Consider the following 18,437-nt stretch of genomic DNA (forward strand, 5'->3'; position numbering starts at 1 on the left):
TTATATTTGTATATATTTCCTATATTTTGTTATCATATTTTCTTTTTAAATGTCATTTTAATGCACTTCTGCTTGTATTTATTTTATTCCTTAAATGGAAAGATTTCTGGCAAAACGGTATTCGACTTGATTTGAGAACTCTGCAGGCAAGATGGCCGTATACTCCCTTGTAGCCTGGCAGAATTCCTAGCCCATAAACTAACGTAACTTGGCCAATAAGTATGTAACATACAAAATAAAACAAACAGTAATGTCTTCATTTGATGTAGAATGCAGAGGACATGTAACTGTTTAGTTAAACTTGCATTCCAGGAATATTGTATTTACTGCGCTGCTCTAAAGATAACGTAACTGGCTCGTGCCTCTGTGAGCCTGCTCATCCTGGAACCCACTCGCTTTGAGCCAGAACACAATCGATTTGGGGGTGGAACACGGCAGGATTGGCCAACGCCAACGCCAGTGCCCAGAACTGTCAAATCAAATCATCGACAGAGACGCTATGACCTGCCTCCCAATCCCCTTTTCTTTTCTTTTCATGACAGTGTATCAACGTGACTATATTATAAATATAGCCACGTTATAAAGAACTAACCAATAATGTAACATAACTAACTAGCTGCTAACATTAGCCAGAGTAGGCGATTACCCATGATGCATTGCACTGTTAAAGGACTCGCGCTAAAAACGGGTCCATTGGAGTGAATGGAGATGTTGCAACTCTCCTGGCGTGCACTACGTAAAGGTTAATGCACGACGAGGTGTACATTATCACTTTTTAAGGGACGACGCGAGAGGCGTGAACCGTCCGAGGCGAAGCCGAGGATGGTTGCCTCCGCGAAGTCCCTTAAAAAGTGATAATGTACACCTCGAAGTGCATTAACCCGCTTATACCATGGTCACTTGCCAACAAAACAATAAGACCAGTCATTTATATTTCCATGTGTAATAAATAAAGCAATCTAAATGGCTAAATGTCTGTTATTCATACTGTAAATCAGTCTTCCACGAAATAAAATAGTCCTTCCCACCTCCACCACCCTCCGTTTTAAAGCCGACTCAAACGTTAACTTTATCACAGGAATGCGGGTTTAACGACTTTTTGCGTTCTACATTAAATGAAGACATTACCGTTTGGCTGCTTGCTTTATTTTGTATGATAGATACGTATTGGCCAAGTATATTAACATTTAAGAGCGAAGAGTTTCAGGAAGTGACAGAGCAGCGGGGGCTCGCACTGCGTGTGCTGTATGTGGTGAAATGCACTGCAGAGAGAGTTGTCTCTCTCTCTCTCTCTCTCCCTCTCTCCCTCTCTCTCTCTCTCTCCCTCCCTCTCTCTCTCTCTCTCTCTCTCTCCCTCTCTCCCTCTCTCTCTCTCTCTCTCTCTCCCTCTCTCCCTCTCTCTCTCTCTCTCTCTCTCTCTCTCTCTCTCTCTGTCAAAGGCCCCCGCTCGTGCACGAGCCGAGGGAAATCTCCTCTTTGTCGCCGAGAAGAGCCTGGTGACGCGAGGTTAGAAATGTCCGAAACAAAAATCAAAATTGTAAATAAGAGTTATTTTTGATAAACTGAGCACACAGGGATGATTTAAATACTTACTTTGACCGACTAAATTTTTTTCTCAACATCCAAAATTGTCATATTAACCCTTAACGGGGGTATAGAGCTCAAACAGCTCTCTTGATACCACTCTTGAAACTATGGCGCATTGATATGAACGGTGAACAGACCATTTAGCTAGGTGTCCATTATCACTGTACAATATCACAAAATAATGGACACCTTGCAGCCAATCAGAATCGAGTATTCACCCAGACCATGGTATAAAGTAATAATAACATGGGGGGGGGAAATTCACATGAGTGGGGACTAGGGAAGGGGGGAGTACGCCATGACGTCAGGTTGTACCGTTTTGGAGGGCAAAAAAAAATGCAGCTTTGAACCCATAGAGGGCACTTGTGCTGTTGAAAATGATAAAGATTGTAGAATATTATAAATGGACTTGATTTACCGTTATTAAATGCTTACACCGTAGACCCCGCCCACTTTCACCAATGATGACAAAACTTCTGATTTTGACTAGGACATCCTCCTTGATATATCTGCCAAGTTTCGCGATCATTGGACAAACAGGTGCGGAGTTACTGCCTTTTTTGTGTTAGCCACCACGATTTCTGGTGTTTATGGCGCCCCCTTTTGGTTAAATTGCACTTGCCATTGGTCTGGGATGGTCTCCGAAGGTCTCCAACAAGTTTCGTGAAGATTCGTTAATCCATCATGAAGTTATGACAATTTAGCTGAGAGGCCACGCCCGCTCACAACTTTAACGATTAATATCTCCGAAACCAAAGTAGATTTCAAAAATCCAAAAATTAGTATTGTAGAGCTTGCTCCATAGATGCTTCCTGGTGATGTTGGTGGAAATCAGTCAAACGGTCTAGGAGGAGATGTCAAAAATGTGTTTTCCAAACTTTTCAAAATTTTTCAAAATTTTTCCAGATGGACCTTGAGGGTCCTTATGGCAAATTTGTAGGGCAGGTTCACCTGAACATCTGGAAAAAGAAAGTTTGAAAATCAGACAAACGGCGTGGAAGTTATGGCCTTTAAGGTAAAACCTTCAATTATAGCGCCACCTTCAGGCCGATTCGAAAAATATTTGTTGAGCAGAAACCAGCCACCAATATCTGTCATTGTGCCAAATTTCAGGTCTCTGCCATTTACCAACTCACGGGAATTTGCGTTGGGGCAGATGAACAACAAGAACGAGAATAATAAACCGGCACAAAAACAATAGGGTTTCAGCCCCTTCAGGGCTTGAACCCCTAATAAACCGGCACAAAAACAATAGGGTTTCAGCCCCTTCGGGGCTTAAACCCCTAACTAAGATTTGTTTAGAAAACAAAATTACACAAACAATAATAATAATAATTGGCGGGTTATTTTTTTTCTTTTTTACTTTGCTTTAATAGAAAATTAACATTCATGTCACATTTCTTATCATTTGCATGAGGTAGGACGATCTCACTCAAAAACATCTCAAAATAAAAGTGTTCCAGGTTACTGGACAGAGCTTTTCTTTTTTGTGTAAATACAATGAATATAAAACAATTAATTCCAGTATATCCCACAGCTATCATGCATTTACTTTTCCAAAAGAAAAAAGGTGCAACAGAACAGGGGCTTCAGATGGAAAGTAGCCTATGGCTAAATCTGTTACAAAGCATATCTTCCCCTATGGGGTTTAATGTTTTTTTGTATATGTCCCTACCAAATAAACTAATAAAATAAAATAAATAAACGTCAAAATGTTATCCATGGATAAGGAGTTTATAGCCTATAGCTCTGGAGCCCAGAGACCTTCGAAGCCATGCCCACTCTACAGTTGTGGATTTGGCTGTTATTGAGTAGCCTAGATGAGGAAATGAGTTTGAGTTGACTCCGTTTGAATATCGTAGTTTACACACAGAGCGCGTGTTTTTTAATCCGCCATTCGAAAAAAAATCATCTCGCACACTGGTCCGATGCGTTTTATTATTAAGTTCGTCGTTCTATTCGCAATACGAAACACAAGTCCTCTCCTGGCTGTATCCACGTTACAACATGAGTCGTGACTGACAGATAGCAGCAGCAGCAGGCAGCGGTGAAGTGGACGCTGGTCGGGGAAGAGCTGGTGAGGTGAAGCGAGCTGCTCAGACTGGAGTGGACTCCAACCTACCCTGCCCCTCCGCGGCTCCACACCGACGAAGACATGCTGTGGCATGTGTGTAGTGGCAGCTTTTGTTTTGGCTGCAACTCATCTGTCTCTGTCTTGCTGCTTTTGGGTGCGCGCACGTCACTTGAAAATCGGCTCACAGAATCGGCATTTTAGACTGACCGGCACAGATCACCGATCGAGGCCGATCATGTGAAAATCGGCCATTTCCGGTCACGTGCCGATCGATCGGTGCATCCCTACTAAAAATGACAACCATATTTTTATTCAAGCAACCAAAAGCTCCTGCCAGGTTTCCATTCCGGCAAACACTTTTAAAAGTGAACGTCGAGCCCTGCATACACAAGATCGTTGTTGCTCCCTTTTGGATGATGTCATCAGAACCTAACATTAACATTACTGAACGTATGTATGATGTCATCAGAACCTAACATTAACATTACTGAACGTATGTATGTATGATGCAGTGGTGGCTGGTGAGCTTGGCAATAGGGGAGGACGCTTCGGCGGCGCCGAAAAACAATTTGGGCCTTTTTTTTTCTTCTCTTTTGCAGTTTGAAGACAGATTTTAACAACATACAAACAAAACAAAAGCTCAGACACAGCTGGAAAACAAAGCAAAGCATACTATTGATTGACAATTATAATATGGTGCTACCACCCATATAAGGGTGCTTACATGCTTATAAAAGCATAATGGGTTATACAAGGGGCCAAGACAAACCAGCTGAGCAAGTCACCCACCGCCCCTAACCTCATCAAGGTAGGCCAGAAACGGGTCCCAAATATGTCACTCCTATACCCTAATGTAATCTCAATAGCAGCACCAGTCTCCTTCAAGGAAACAAGATCAATAGAAATTATTAGGCTACAGACCGCTTTATAGATCCACACTGTTACAGCAGGCAACATCAAACTTAAGTTAGTTAGTTAGTCTGTCAGTAAAAGGCTTGATGGATGAACAAATCAATCAAAAACACTTCACTACGTCCAACATATAGGCTACAAGATTCGTTTCATAACGAAACATGCAAATTGCATGTTTCGTTGCAATTTGCTATGCAAATTGCAAATTGCTGTTTCGTTCCACGCTGGTTCCGCGCTGCCAAATTCAGTTAAAAAATGTGCGAGTTTAAGATCGCCAAATGGCGGGCTATTCAGCATAAAACAATATAATACGAAAAAGTAGCACTGCTTGGTGGACGCCGAATTTAGTAGAAGACCCGGATAACTCGAACTGGATTGACTTACTTGAATATCCATGCAGTCTGTAGCCGGTGCGAGTGCAGCCGATGAGGTTAAATTATCCCAGTGTTTGCTTCTGAGCCTCTGTCCTCCGTGTGAACCACGCTGCCCTCTCTAAACTCTGCGTAATACAATGCAACGACTGTCTGGCTTGTGAGCTAACTTACTGCTTGATAATATAAAACATAGGAAAAGAGAAAGGGGAAAATATAGGTGCTACTGTCTGTAAATCTATCTATTAGCCTGTCAGGTCTTCATTTCCTGCATTTCCAATGGAGCCGATTCAACAAGTTTTTCAGACGTAGGCTATTCAGCATTGGACAATACAGAATGTCAATCACTGTCAGCAATCTATCCAACCAACAACCAATTAGATTTCACCTGATTTAACCAGGGTAAGGGCGTGCGAACTTCCAGCTCAATGTGATTGGTGGGAAAACACATCACTCTCACGTGTTTCTGTGAATTGCAAGTGTTTTTCAACCAATCATATTTTTCATTAGATAAATGACCAAATAAATAAACACCCACAGGGCGAATGTTTGTTTATCTGCCTACCCCACGCTGGGACCAGGGCCAGAGTCACTCTCACCATGGAGCTCTCCTTTCCATCAGTTCAGGTCACTGTTGTTGAAGCATTTTAAGCATATAAGAATATAATGAATGAAAAAATGAGCGTCCGCACATAAGAAAAAACACATTTGATTGATATTTTATTATAATTTTTTTTTTGAAAAATTAAAAATTAAAATAAAAAATAATAATAATTATTATATTTTTTTTTATATAAAATCCCCAATCTAATAGAGGAGGACCATCCTCCTATGCCTCACTGGAAAAACCTCCTCTGGTATGATGTCATCAGAACCTAACATTAACATTACTGAACGTATGTATGTATGATGTCAGACTGGCAACAAAGGGATTTGACGGGAGAATGCATTTCCTCCTCCAGTAAAGTATTTACCTGCTTCCTGTTTTACTACTACTAAATGTTCACACATGTGCACGCACACACACTCGCACACACACACGCACGCACGCACGCACGCACGCACACACACACACACACACACACACACATACACGCACACACACACACACACGCACGCACAGTCACACACGCACTCACACACATACACGCACACACACACACACACACACGCACATACACACACGCACACGCACTCACACACATGCACGCACGCACATACTCGCACGCATGCACACACACACACACATGCACATACACACACACACACACACACACACACACACACACACACACACACACACACACACAGCCTTATCAGTTAGTAAGTGCAGAGCAGTGCCTCAGGTCATACCAGTGGAGGAAACAGACTTTGTGTGTGTGTGTGTGTGTGTGCGTGCGCGTGCGTGCGCGTGCGTGTGTGCGTGTGTGTGTGTGCGTGCGCATGCGTGCGTGTGTGCGTGCGTGTGTGTGTGTGTGTGTGTGTGTGTGGCTATCTTACTGTAGCTGGGCCCCACCCTCTCCTTACACAGAGGCACAGAGAGAGAGAGAGAGGCAGAGAAGGAAAGAAGGAAGAGGGAAAAGAAGCCAGAGAGAGAAACCACGGAACTGCATCTGAATTTTAGTAGGTAGAAAATCAGCCAGTCAGTCAGTCAGTCAGTCAGTCAGCTACTCCTGTTGATTTTTGCTGTTGTGTTGAGTCAGCCAGTCAGTTTGTCAGATAGGGAGCTTTCCTTCTAACCAGCCAACCAAACACTAGGACAGCACAGTCAGGCAGTCAGTGAGGGGAGTGGCTTGCCATACTCTGATGTGTATCCCCCGTCGAATGGTCAGTTGGTCAGCCGGTTAGTCAGTCACTCACAGTCAGTCAGTCAGTCAGTCAGGCGGTCAGGGAGTCAGTCGACCATTCAATCAGCCAGCCAGTCACACACACACACACACACACACACACACACACACACACACTCAGCCAGTCCGCAAGCTACAGTAACCAGAAAAACAAGCAGTCAGCCAGTCAGCAAGCTAACCACCAAGACAAGCCAGCCAGTCAGCCACCAAGCTAAGCAGTGAATCAGCTGGTCAGTCGGTGAGGGGAGTGGCCTTCTGCTCTCAGCCTTTTCTCTCAGCATTCAGTCAGCCAGTCATCCAGCCAACCAGTCTCCAGTCAACCAGTCTCCATTCAGCCAGTCTCCAGTCAACCAGTCTCCAGTCAGCCGGTCAGTGTAGATGTAGTGCTGCCAGTCAGCTGCTGTGGACGGGTTGACTCTTTCTCAGGACCTGAACACTGTGTTGAACCAGCAGAGGAGTGGAGAAGAGGTAAGGGGTCAAAACGACCGCCCAGACATTTCCACCCGCTGTCATCCCTTAGAGAATAATGACTGTAATAACAAGCTGCTGTATGTAGGCCAGCGTTAGTTTAGATTGTATATTTTGGAGCTATTTGTAGACATTTCTTTGTACAGTACATGTGACAAGCTGGAGGGTGAACAGAGCAAGAGAGACTGAGAGCGAGAGAGAGAGAGACAGAGGCAGCTAATGTTTTGTTTTGTTTTCTTGTCATTATTTGTGTCTATATTTTTCTTTCTTGTCTTATGAAAACTCAAGCTATATCACATGGGTGTCTCCTACTCCTAGTCTGTTCATAGTGTTTGTGCATACTTGCATGTATTAAGAATCTGTGTGTGTGTGTGTGTGTGTGTGTGTGTGTGTGTGTGTGTGTGTGTGTGTGTGTGTGTGTGTGTGTGTGTCTTATGACTATGACTGATTCGTTATACTAGATGTGTGTTATGGGATGCATTGTTGTCAAGTGATACGCTGAGTTATGTCCGTCTAAACTTATTTATAGATACATTCAAATTGTGTATTTTACATTGATGCCATTATTTCCTGTAATATGCTGCCTTTCAAACCCCTGGAGGGTTTTAGGCGATTCTCCTTCACATTCACTCGCAAATGATATACATGTACCGGTTGGAGGGTTGGAGAGATGAGATGAGAAGATGTGGGATGAGATGACAGGATGTCTGATGTGATGAGAGATTCAAGATTCAAGACTTTTATTGTCACTCCATGGTACAAGTATCACGTGTGAAATTCTTGTGCTGTGAACTCCGTTTACAACATAGTACAAATATAACAGGGCATATGAGTGCAAAAACAACAAGAGACACAACAAGCAATAACGCAGTAGAGTGATAAGACAAGTCAGAGACAGTGGCATATTCACTGCACATGTCGTGTGCATACTTAAACATTTTAAATTCGACGTATTTGACATACAGGTGCAAATAGCATATACTAGGGGTGCACCGATCGATCGACACGCAATCTGTATCGGCCGATTTTGACCTCAAATATGTGATCTGCTGCTGCAGATATTTCTTTATTGTCGCCGATTGCATAGCCGATCATGCTGCACGTGAGAAACATGAGGCAGCCCATTTTCATGTCTTCAATGTCTATCGTTTAACTTTCATATTGTGCTCTAACGTTTATATCATTGTGTTGCAAAGCACACGCTTTGCTTTCGTCAGTGTACTCACCTCCACACACCACACCAGACTGTCAACACACCCCTTGCGTCTTTGAATCACACACATCAGCTGGTGATTAGAGCAGACTCAGCAGAGAGAAGTTACCTCCAGTCCTCCCGCCTACCGAGGCATTTGCATGCTGTTAAGTCCGTGTTTGATCCATATTTGCGTGTATCCTCCTAACGTTAATAGCTCCGGTTAGCGTTAGCCGCTTTAGCTTAATCGATAAAATAGTTTACTTGGGTCGAAGTTATTTTCTTGTGTAACAGGGAAATCCCGGAAAATGGAGTATTTTTGTTGAGTGAACTGAACTGCATTGAACTGGTAACATGGAAATCCCGAAGTGGAACGATTTTTGTTCTTTTAAACTGAACTGAGGGAACTGGACTGAACTACTAGCCATTTAGTTCAACACAGTCTTGTGCTCCAATTATCTCACACACAAAAAATCATGTTGGCGGTTTCCTTTAGCCTACAAAATATAAAATATTGATGTAGAAAAAAAAGAAAATGTGCTGCACTTTCAATTTGATGCATGAAATGTAGGCCTATATGTAAAATGGAAACTGTTCTATAATAGACTGCTATAGCTGCTTACAAAATAAATAAATAAATATATATATATATATATATATATATCGGTGATCGGTCGATGATCGGTTGGGCAGATATTTCTCATAGATGATCGGCAATCGGTGATCGGTGGCAAAAAACATGATCGGTGCACCCCTAGCATATACCTACTTAAACATACAATTAAACATTAGACATACATAATGGTAGCATCTATAGTGCGGTACAGTACAGCTACTACACTATTTGTGTATGTTAACACATTGAGTGCCAGCCATTTTTTCAATCCTGTAGGTAAGTTGTGCCAGGTTTTTTTTTGAGGATTCTGGCTCATTTTACAAGAGCCGAGGATTATTTTCTGTTAAGAATTCGTGAACACCAATCATCTAAAAATAACTAATAGAATGTGTGCTTTCTCTGTCTAAAAGAGTTAGTTTGCAGAGTTAGTAGTTATGTAGATATTAGCCGTTGAGTACAGCATGGTTTCAGAGATTTTCAGAGAGTTTGGAGATAAATGGATTTTTAGAACCACCTCACGTGCCTGTGATTATGGGTGCCCTTGTCTCCCACTCTGTGCGCTCTCTCTCTCTCTCTCTCTCTCTCTCTCTCTCTCTCTCTCTCTCTCTCTCTCTAACCCTCTCTCTCTCTCTCTCTCTCTCTCTCTCTCTAGAGAGAGAGAGAGAGAGAGAGAGAGAGAGAGAGAGAGAGAGAGAGAGAGAGAGAGAGAGAGAGAGTGTGTGTGTGTCTCCAAACTCCTCCCTCCGTCTGTGCTGCGGAGTGCTCTGCTGCTGGGAGTTTGAGCAGCGAGTTAGAGCAGCCTCTCTCCCTGGCAGCGAGTGTGGATAGGTCTCACTGTCTCTTGGGTTTGATAGCCCCGATGAAGCCCCGTGCGACTCTAGGCTTTATGCTGCTCACCCAGTCCATTTCTGGAACCCCCCACCGCAGCAGCGCGAAGCGTCCCCGCCTACAGTATGAGAATGAGGCTCGTTCGTTTCTGACTGTAAAATCGCCAAGCCATTTCCGCGGGAGGCGGCTGCTTTTGGTCCACGGGTCCCGTGGCTGTGGCTTTCTCTCTGTCTCTGTCTGGAGAGAACTGTCGCCACTTAGTGGACGGTAAAATAGATTATACACATTCTCTTCCTCCGATAGTGATATAGAAGACGTAAAAGCAGTTGATTGATGTCCCACCGTCAAAAAAAAAAAATGTTTATGTAAGACGAGATAGCTCGTCTATGGCACTTAACCGTTGGATTATGTAAGACGAGATATCTCGGCTATGGCACTCAACGTGTTAAGGAGTCTCGTGGCCTGCGGGAAGAAACTGTCCCTCAAGCGATTTGTGCATGCTTTTGGGACCCTGTATCTCCTCCCTGAGGGTAGCAGGGAGAACAGACTGTTGTGGGGATGGTTTGTGTCTTTGATGATCTTCAGGGACCTCCTGAGGCACTGCTGGTTATATAGTTCCTGCAGTTCTGGCAGCTCACATCCTGTTACGTGCTGGGCCGCGCGCCTCACTCTTCGTATCGCCCTGCGGTCCATGGTGGTCCAGTTCCCGTACCAGGTGGTGAAGCAGCCAGTCAGCAGGCTTTCAATGGTGCCTCTGTAGAAGTCCCTAAGGATTTCTGGCCTTAGCCCAAATTTCTTCAGGCGACTGAGTCCGTGTTGTCGCTGTTGGGCCTTTTTGACAACAGTGGCGGTGTGACCGGCCCATGTCAGGTCCTGGTGGATGTTGACTCCCAGGTACTTGAAGCTGTCCACCCTTTCCACCACTGTGCCGTTGATGGTGATTGGGGGGTGTGCGCCCCCCCCCCCTCCTGTAGTCTACAATGATCTCCTTGGTCTTGGAGACGTTCAGAGAGAGGTGTGTCCTGGCACCACTGTTCTAGGGCCTTCACCTCCTCTCTGTAGGCCGTCTCGTCGCCCCTGGAGATCAGCCCCACGACTGCTGTGTCATCTGCAAACTTCACGATGGTGTTCGAAGTTTGAGTCGCCACGCAGTCGTGGGTGTAGAGGTCGTACCAGAAGGGGCTGGAGACGCATCCCTGGGGCGCTCCTATGCTGATGGTCAGTGGGGAGGAGGTGAGGTTGCCCAGAGGATGTCTGATGTGATGAGAGGATGTGGGATGTGATGACAGGATGTGGGATGTGGTGTGTGTGTGTGTGTGTGTGTGTGTGTGTGTGTGTGTGTGTGTGTGTGTGTGTGTGTGTGTGTGTGTGTGTGTGTGTGTGTGTGCGTATGTATCTATCTCCTCTTTATAGGCCCCTCTAGGGACAAGCATTGGAAACTAGCAAAAGCTATACTGTACATGATGTGCTGCATTGGATGACTGTATTGCAATTGTCTATGTTTAATATTTGTCACATCAAATAAACAATCAAATGAAAATGAAAATGAGAGGATGTGGGATGAGATGGCTGCATCGTGCAGCTTGTTATCTGGCCCGGCGATGGAGGCTGATCGCCTCAATCTTCTTTCGTGCCCAAGTCTCATGACAGCAGCTTGTTGCTCTGGAAGAAAGCTTCTTCTTTCCCCCTAAACCCTTTTGGAAGAAATGCAGTGAGAGTTGTTACCTCTGTGCTGTCTGTCTGTCTGTCTGTCTGTCTGTCTGTCTGTCTGTCTGTTAGGGCTGTCACTTTTTATTCGAAATTCGAATTTAACTTCGAATGTGGGGGAGGAGGGCATGTTCGAATGTATAATTGACCTGTTAGTTTTTTTTTTGTTTTTGTTTTATTAATCAAAATTAACCAACTGCTGCTTGCTGGTAATGTTAATCCCATGTGAGAAAAAGTCTCCAGATTTGTCACGTTAGTCTCTTTTGAGAAAGATTGTCTCCAGGGTCTGAAAAGTTGTCTCGAGTTGGATGCAGCCAAGTTTGTGAGGCAGTGTTGTGACTGTGAGCGTCCAAGCTAACACGTCGGGCCGATGCCCGGTGGCCTGGCCTGCAAAAAAAATTGAAAAAAAAAAAAAAAAAATTAACGAAAAAACAAAAAATTTGCAGGCAATTAAAGTTTGTTCGAACTTTATTTTGGGAAAAAGTGACAGCCCTACTGTCTGTCTGTCTGTCTCTCTGTGGCTGTCTGTCTGTCTATCTGTCTGTCTGTCTGTCTGTCTGTCTGTCTGTCTGTCTGTCTTTCTCTCTCTGTGGCTGTCTGTCTGCCTGTCTGTCTGTCTGTCTCGCTCTGTGTCTGTCTGTCTCTGTGGCTGTCTGTCTGCCTGTCTGTCTGTCTCTCTCTGTGTCTGTCTGTCTGTCTGTCTGTCTGTCTGTCTCGCTCTGTCTGTGTCTGTCTGTCTGTCTCTGTGGCTGTCTGTCTGTCTGTCTGTCTCTCTGTCTGTCTGTCTGTCTCCCTGTGTGTGTGTCTGTCTGTCTCTCTGTGTGGCTGTCTGTTTGTCTCTGTGGCTGTCTGTCTCTCTGTTTGTCTGTTTGTTAGCAGGATTACAAAAAGCCACTGGACCGATTTTCATTAAACTTGGTGGAAGGGTGTAGCGTGGGCCAAGGAAGAACCCATTACATTAGGGTGACCAGACGTCCCCGATTTTCGGGGACAGTCCCCGATTTCGGTGCTCTGTCCCCGGCTGGAGCTGTCCCCGAAAATGTCCCCGATTTTGGCCACAAAGTCAAATAATAATACTGGCAAGAAACTTCGATAACAGAGCATTTGCGGCACCACAAAAGCCTGTCGTTGTGCACGTTGTGCAAAGTGCTGCCTGTGTGTGACAGAGTAGATCACAGAGTAGATGTTCTCCCTCTGCCCGTGCGTGGTTTTCCCAGGACCCAGCCGCCCGCAACCGAAGCCCCAGAGGTGGCGAACGAGAGGCGGCGTCTGCTTGCTGCTTTTGCTACCGTCCTTGTTTACCCCATTCAGCGGGTTATCCATCCCAGTTGTTTTGAATAGTTAAAAGTACAGTAAAACTATCTGGTAAGTAAGTGCAGTAACTAACTCAAAACGTTTTTGCAGAGAAGTCAGTAACGTTTTTATTTACACCAAACTCCATTGAAAAAAATGTAAATTTTTAACATGATTGGTGATGGATCATTGTTATCTAGTCATTAGCCTACTGTTCCCTAAATTGGCCTTCAGCCATCAAAACTTTGATAACCCCTGGTTTAAATTAACACAATAGGTCATATTTATCTCTAGATTACAATTTTAATCATTAAAATTGCCTTTTAGTATTAACATGATTTTTTAAATTATTTTGTCAGCATTTAATATTAAATTAGCAGTTAATATGGTCATGTGGCCATTGAATACTTGAAACTGGTGAGCGACACCCTAAACTCAAGGAAAGTGTTTACTGAGGTAATAAATCACTACTGTAATGTTTTTGTTTTGTGGAAATAAATTATCCACCAGTTGGTGAGGTCAAAGAGAGAAGTTGTCCCTCTCTATGTTCCTGCACTCTACACAATACACCAGTAGCCTATTTCCCATACCTAGGCTGTCTAATTTGTGGTCAAATGTGCCAGATAACTAGTAACCATTGTAAACTGCTTCTTTTTCAATTGTTTCAAAATCACAAAGTTCTTCATAGATCTAGCCTCTTACTTTTGCTCTCAAAGTGCACCAGATTTATGCATTTTACTGTAAAATGTACACAATTTTCTAAAAAACGGGGGGGGGCACAGCCCCCCCTGGGCCCCCCTAGCAGACCACAAAATGCCCCCGATTTTCATTTGGGAAATCTGGTCACCTTACATTACATTTAAGCGCTGATCCGATTTGGGTCAAAGGTCGGGGCTGTGGAAAAGGGGCCATAGCTAGGGATAGGAAGCTCGTAGAGAGTCGGGGTTTGAGGGTTGGTAGTGTTGTCACCAGTGTGCGAACTATACTGTGGCTTTCGGGGGAGCCGACTTTTGAGGGGCTCAAATTCATAAAAGGGCACTACAGCCGCCGTCCGAAGGGCGGCGACGGAAATTTGAGGCAATTTGAAGGCCAATTTAGGGGTATAACTCATTTTAAATCAGCACGCTCAAAGACACGGATACAGCTCTTGTCTGTTCCACTTTTCTCTCCAAGAGAGAAAAGCGCGCTGCGCACACAGAGAGGGAGGGAGGGTGAGAGAGCACAGAAAGGCGAAACGGGCGCACTGCTCTCCATATACACTGCATCCACATTCACAAGAACATGATATCTCTGCCCAACACTTTTATCCACTCCATAACGCACATGTCCCACTCACTGTGAAGTTCCTGACGCATTCCATCTCACAAACAGTCCTGCGGGAGGACTCAGAGGTAGGCTATTCCAGCTTCACCTCGTCGTCACTTTTTCCACATCTGCGTTTGAAGTAGAAGCGACTTGTTGCTGTTCAACTGACGGCTGCTTCCATTTCTTCGTGAATGTAAAGTTTGTCAAACTGCCTTGTTTTCTTTTTGACATCTTGCTGTTGTTTTAAATCTGATCTGCCCGCGTGAGTGACGTTTGATTTGCACCTGCGCCGCCACGCTTCGATGTGGTGATGATAAGAATAACATGCATGTCGGTATAGGGGCTTACAGTGAATTTGACAGTGATTGAGCACACTCTGAATCATACGATTAAAATAGCGTAATTTTACGCATTATTCACTATGAAGGTACAGAAAAAGAAATAGAAAATACATGGGGTAATATATATTAGTCAATAATTTAGAGACCCCCCCAAATTTCAAAAGTCAGCCTTTCAGGGGGTCTACTACTTCTTTAAGGGGAGCCAACGCCCCCCCCAGCTCCCCCGTAGTTCGCACCCTGGTTGTCACGATACCAAAACTTTGACTTTGATACAGATACCAAGTTTAGTATGACGATACTCGATACTGATACGATACTCTATACCTAATGTATAAGAAACAGAATGTCCACATTCACAAATTCAAGGTTTAGTAACACCCTTAACACTCACTGTGGGATTAAAGTACACCTTTTGAAAGGTTTCTCTCTGGTGTTAGAACACCACCATATTAACTGTATGTCTGTGTTAGAACAACGCCATAATGTATCTCTATGTATCTTGTAATACCATATTTCTCTTTACACTCTTTACAAATTATATAGCCATGTACATTGCACTCTTCACAACATCCTGTGATATCAGTCAATGTTTGAGACAGGTCCTTTGCCTGTCTCATTGAAAATAGAAACACAATAGAAATGTAGGAACTGCAGCACTGGCACAGCACACGATAGGCTATGTAAGATGGCTCAGACTGAAAAGTTATTAGTGTGTCTGTCCAGTAATACAGAATAACATAGTAAGTGTAACCCAGGTCATTTATTTTGTAGTGACACATTGAAGATGTCACTCAAAGGCCACACTCGCGTGCTTTACCGACGGCTCTTGAACGCGTCATGTGCAGGAGGCTGACTGACTGGAGAGAGGATGCAACTGCGATAGTGTTTGTCTGCTCTCAACTCCGTTAATCTCGCTTTAATCTTCATCACTGCACAAGCACTCGAGGGTCTCTCCTCGCTTTTCAGATCTAATCGGCTAGTTACTTAGCTTAGCTGTTAGCTACTTAGCTTAGCTCTCTCTCTCTCATTAAGATGTTAATGTTTATGTTCGTTATGCATAACATTCATGTATATTTGCTGGCGGGGGAGAAGTCTCCCGCTAGTGTTGATGTCCAGTGTGATGGCAGAGGCAGAGGCAGGAGGTATGCGCTCTCTGAGTGTGCTTCTAGTCTTTTTTTTTTCTCTCTTCATAATAATAATAATAATTCATGTATTTTATATAGCGCTTTTCAGGACCCAAAGACGCTTAACAGAGAAACAAAAGACAAGCAACAGGGAACAGAAACAGGCAACAGATACAGGTAACAGGCAACAGTTACAGGGAACAGTTACAAATAACAGTGGCGGTTCAGGGCAAGGTTGTATGGAGAAGCAGAGGAGAGGAAGAGAACAGGAGGGAGGGGCAGGGGGGGATGGGGGGCGGAGGGTGATGGTTTGGAGGAGGTGGTCAGGGGTAGGGGAGGTTGTAAGCTTGGGAGAACAGGTAGGTTTTAAGTCGGGTTTTGAAAGTGGGGAGTGAGGGAGAGTCTCGGACGGTCTGGGGGAGGGAGTTCCAAAGTCGGGGTGCGGCGCGGGAGAAAGCACGGTCACCAAAGGTTTTGAGTCTGGATGGGGGGATGATGAGGGTGGCAGTAGAAGAGGATCGGAGTGTACGTGAGAGGCGATGGGGGATGAGGAGGTCAGTCAGGTAGGGGGGGGCTAGGCTGTGGAGGGCTTTGAAGGTGAGGAGGAGTAATTTGAAGTCGATGCGTTGCTTGACGGGGAGCCAATGGAGAGAGTGGAGGACAGGGGTGATGTGATCGCGGGACCGGGTGTGAGTGAGCAGGCGGGCAGCTGAGTTTTGGACCATCATTTCATCTCACTTAATGACTGGTTAATTTGTGTAAGCTGGACTTTAAAGCAGGAGCCTCCTGTGCTGGGTTGAAAAGAATACAAACGATCCTCCTGTGCTGGGTTGAGAAGAATACAAACGCTTTGTTTAAATAGCATGATCTGGAAACAGGTTTGACTCTGTGTTTGTTAAACGCAGGCAAAGTTGCAGAATCAACAGGACACAATCGTGTCGAACGTCTTGAAGTGTAGGAGTTGGATTCAAGTAGCTGCACAAGACAGTGGATGTGAGTGAAGCTGTTGGTGTGACTCTCTGGGTGAGACTGTCTGTACAGTATGTGTCGGTCATGAGTGTCTCTCTCTCAGGCAGACTGTGAAGTGATCTCAGACCGAGGCATTTTCCTCTTCTCTGGTTTAAAATTAGACTCTACCTCAAGACCAGTGTTACAAAGTAACGTGTTACCGTAATCACATTACATTTGTCGGTAACAAGTAGTGTAAGGCATTACAGTTCATAAATCCAGTAATCACATTACAGTTACTAATCAAACACTTAAGTCGTTACTTGAGTTACATAAGTTCTTCCATTTTCAGCGGGAGTGGTTTTGAATCTGCAGGATTATGGAGGAAACATGTTAGGAAACGTGGAAACGTGCTAGTTTCATTCACTCGATTGCGCAACACAACAGCTGTCTCTGACTGCAAAGGCGCGTCTTTGTGTGGCTAGAATGGATGGACTGGGGGAGGGGAGGAGTAAGAATTGGTTAGGTTTTAGGCAAGATGAGCGACGATTCGTTGGTTCACGCGTACGGGTCCCTCCAGCCGATCCATTCTGAAAGTAAGGTATCCGTAGTGGCTCGATATAGACCATTGTAAACACAGTGACTGATCAGATGCAGGCCGGGCGGAGGAGAAAGCCAGTGATTTGAATGTATTAAAGCACCGTTCCGCACAAACATAGATCGGTCTGCACAAACCATTGCGGGATTACTCCCCTTTTATAAATTGAAAATATGCGGGAATTCGGGAAAATGTGCGGGATTCCCGCAATCCCGCGCCAAATTGTAAGTCCTGTGCACTTATATTGAGGTGTACAGGAGATACTCTATGACATGGGAAGACTCCAGCTGTTAGTTGTGGGATTATGTGATTTGTCTGTTTTGGCAACAGGATGGTTGGTCGCCATGAAGATCTTACCTCTTAATCCGAGCACATACTGTACAGTCATATACATATAATAAACAACACTGTACTCCCTGTGGTGGTTTTTGGATTTTGCACCAAATGATGAATATGTGGGAGGTGAACTCACTGTCTCAATGCTTTATTTTTTTAACTCATTTTCACAATACTTAGGCCGTGTGTCCATCTAGCATCTTTTCATCAACTCCAATGTCTTTTTTCAGTTGTTTCCAATGAGGAGCGAGCGTATGCAGGCGCACACGGACGTCTAGAGAAAGTGCGCTGCGCCCAGCGTCTATTTTCACAGCGCTCCGGCGTTTTTGTGCGCCGGCTCCCAGCGCTCCCAGCTGAAAATATTTTAACTTTTCAGAAAGAGGCTGGTGTCGGGTGCTCCTTTTCAGGCAACTAATCATATGGAGAAACTATCACAACAGAGACAGAAAGGCTCAATTGTGGGAGCAGATTGGCTAGACACTTAATATTTCTGGTGAGTGTTGAGCTAAAACTGTATTAGCTAATGTTAGCTGTCAGCTATCAAGCTAGCTACCGCACTGAGGTAACGTTACTTTCAGACTGCTTCCTTGCATATTGTGCGCTGAGATCAGCGCTGCCCAGCGTACTTCCAGCGTTTAGCGGTCAGAAAAAGACGGTAGATGGACACACGGCCTTATGCTTTAAAAAGACCACTCCCTGCCTCAACACTTGAGCCTAATTTATACTTGTGGACATGAACAGTGCTGTCCCTGCAACCTGACACAGTGCTGTCCCTGCAACCTGACACAGTGCTGTCCCTGCAACCTGACATGAACAGTGCTGTCCCTGCAACCTGACACAGTGCTGTCCCTGCAACCTGACATGAACAGTGCTGTCCCTGCAACCTGACA

At 44.6% G+C, this 18,437-nt stretch overlaps 1 protein-coding gene across 1 annotated transcript in view; it reads left to right on the top strand.

Moving 5' to 3' along the window:
- Positions 1-6,702: 6,702 nt before the first annotated feature.
- The window catches only part of LOC310781506 (ras-related protein Rab-27B-like), a 64,443-nt gene continuing 52,708 nt past the window's right edge, over positions 6,703-18,437 (top strand). The window contains exon 1 of the mRNA XM_083642148.1: positions 6,703-7,259. The gene's annotated coding sequence lies outside the window, so the exon portion shown is untranslated. The remainder of the gene's footprint in view (positions 7,260-18,437) is intronic.

This window comes from Poromitra crassiceps (assembly GCF_964638095.1).
Source record: "Poromitra crassiceps genome assembly, chromosome: 8".
Classification (NCBI taxonomy): Eukaryota; Metazoa; Chordata; class Actinopteri; order Beryciformes; family Melamphaidae; genus Poromitra; species Poromitra crassiceps.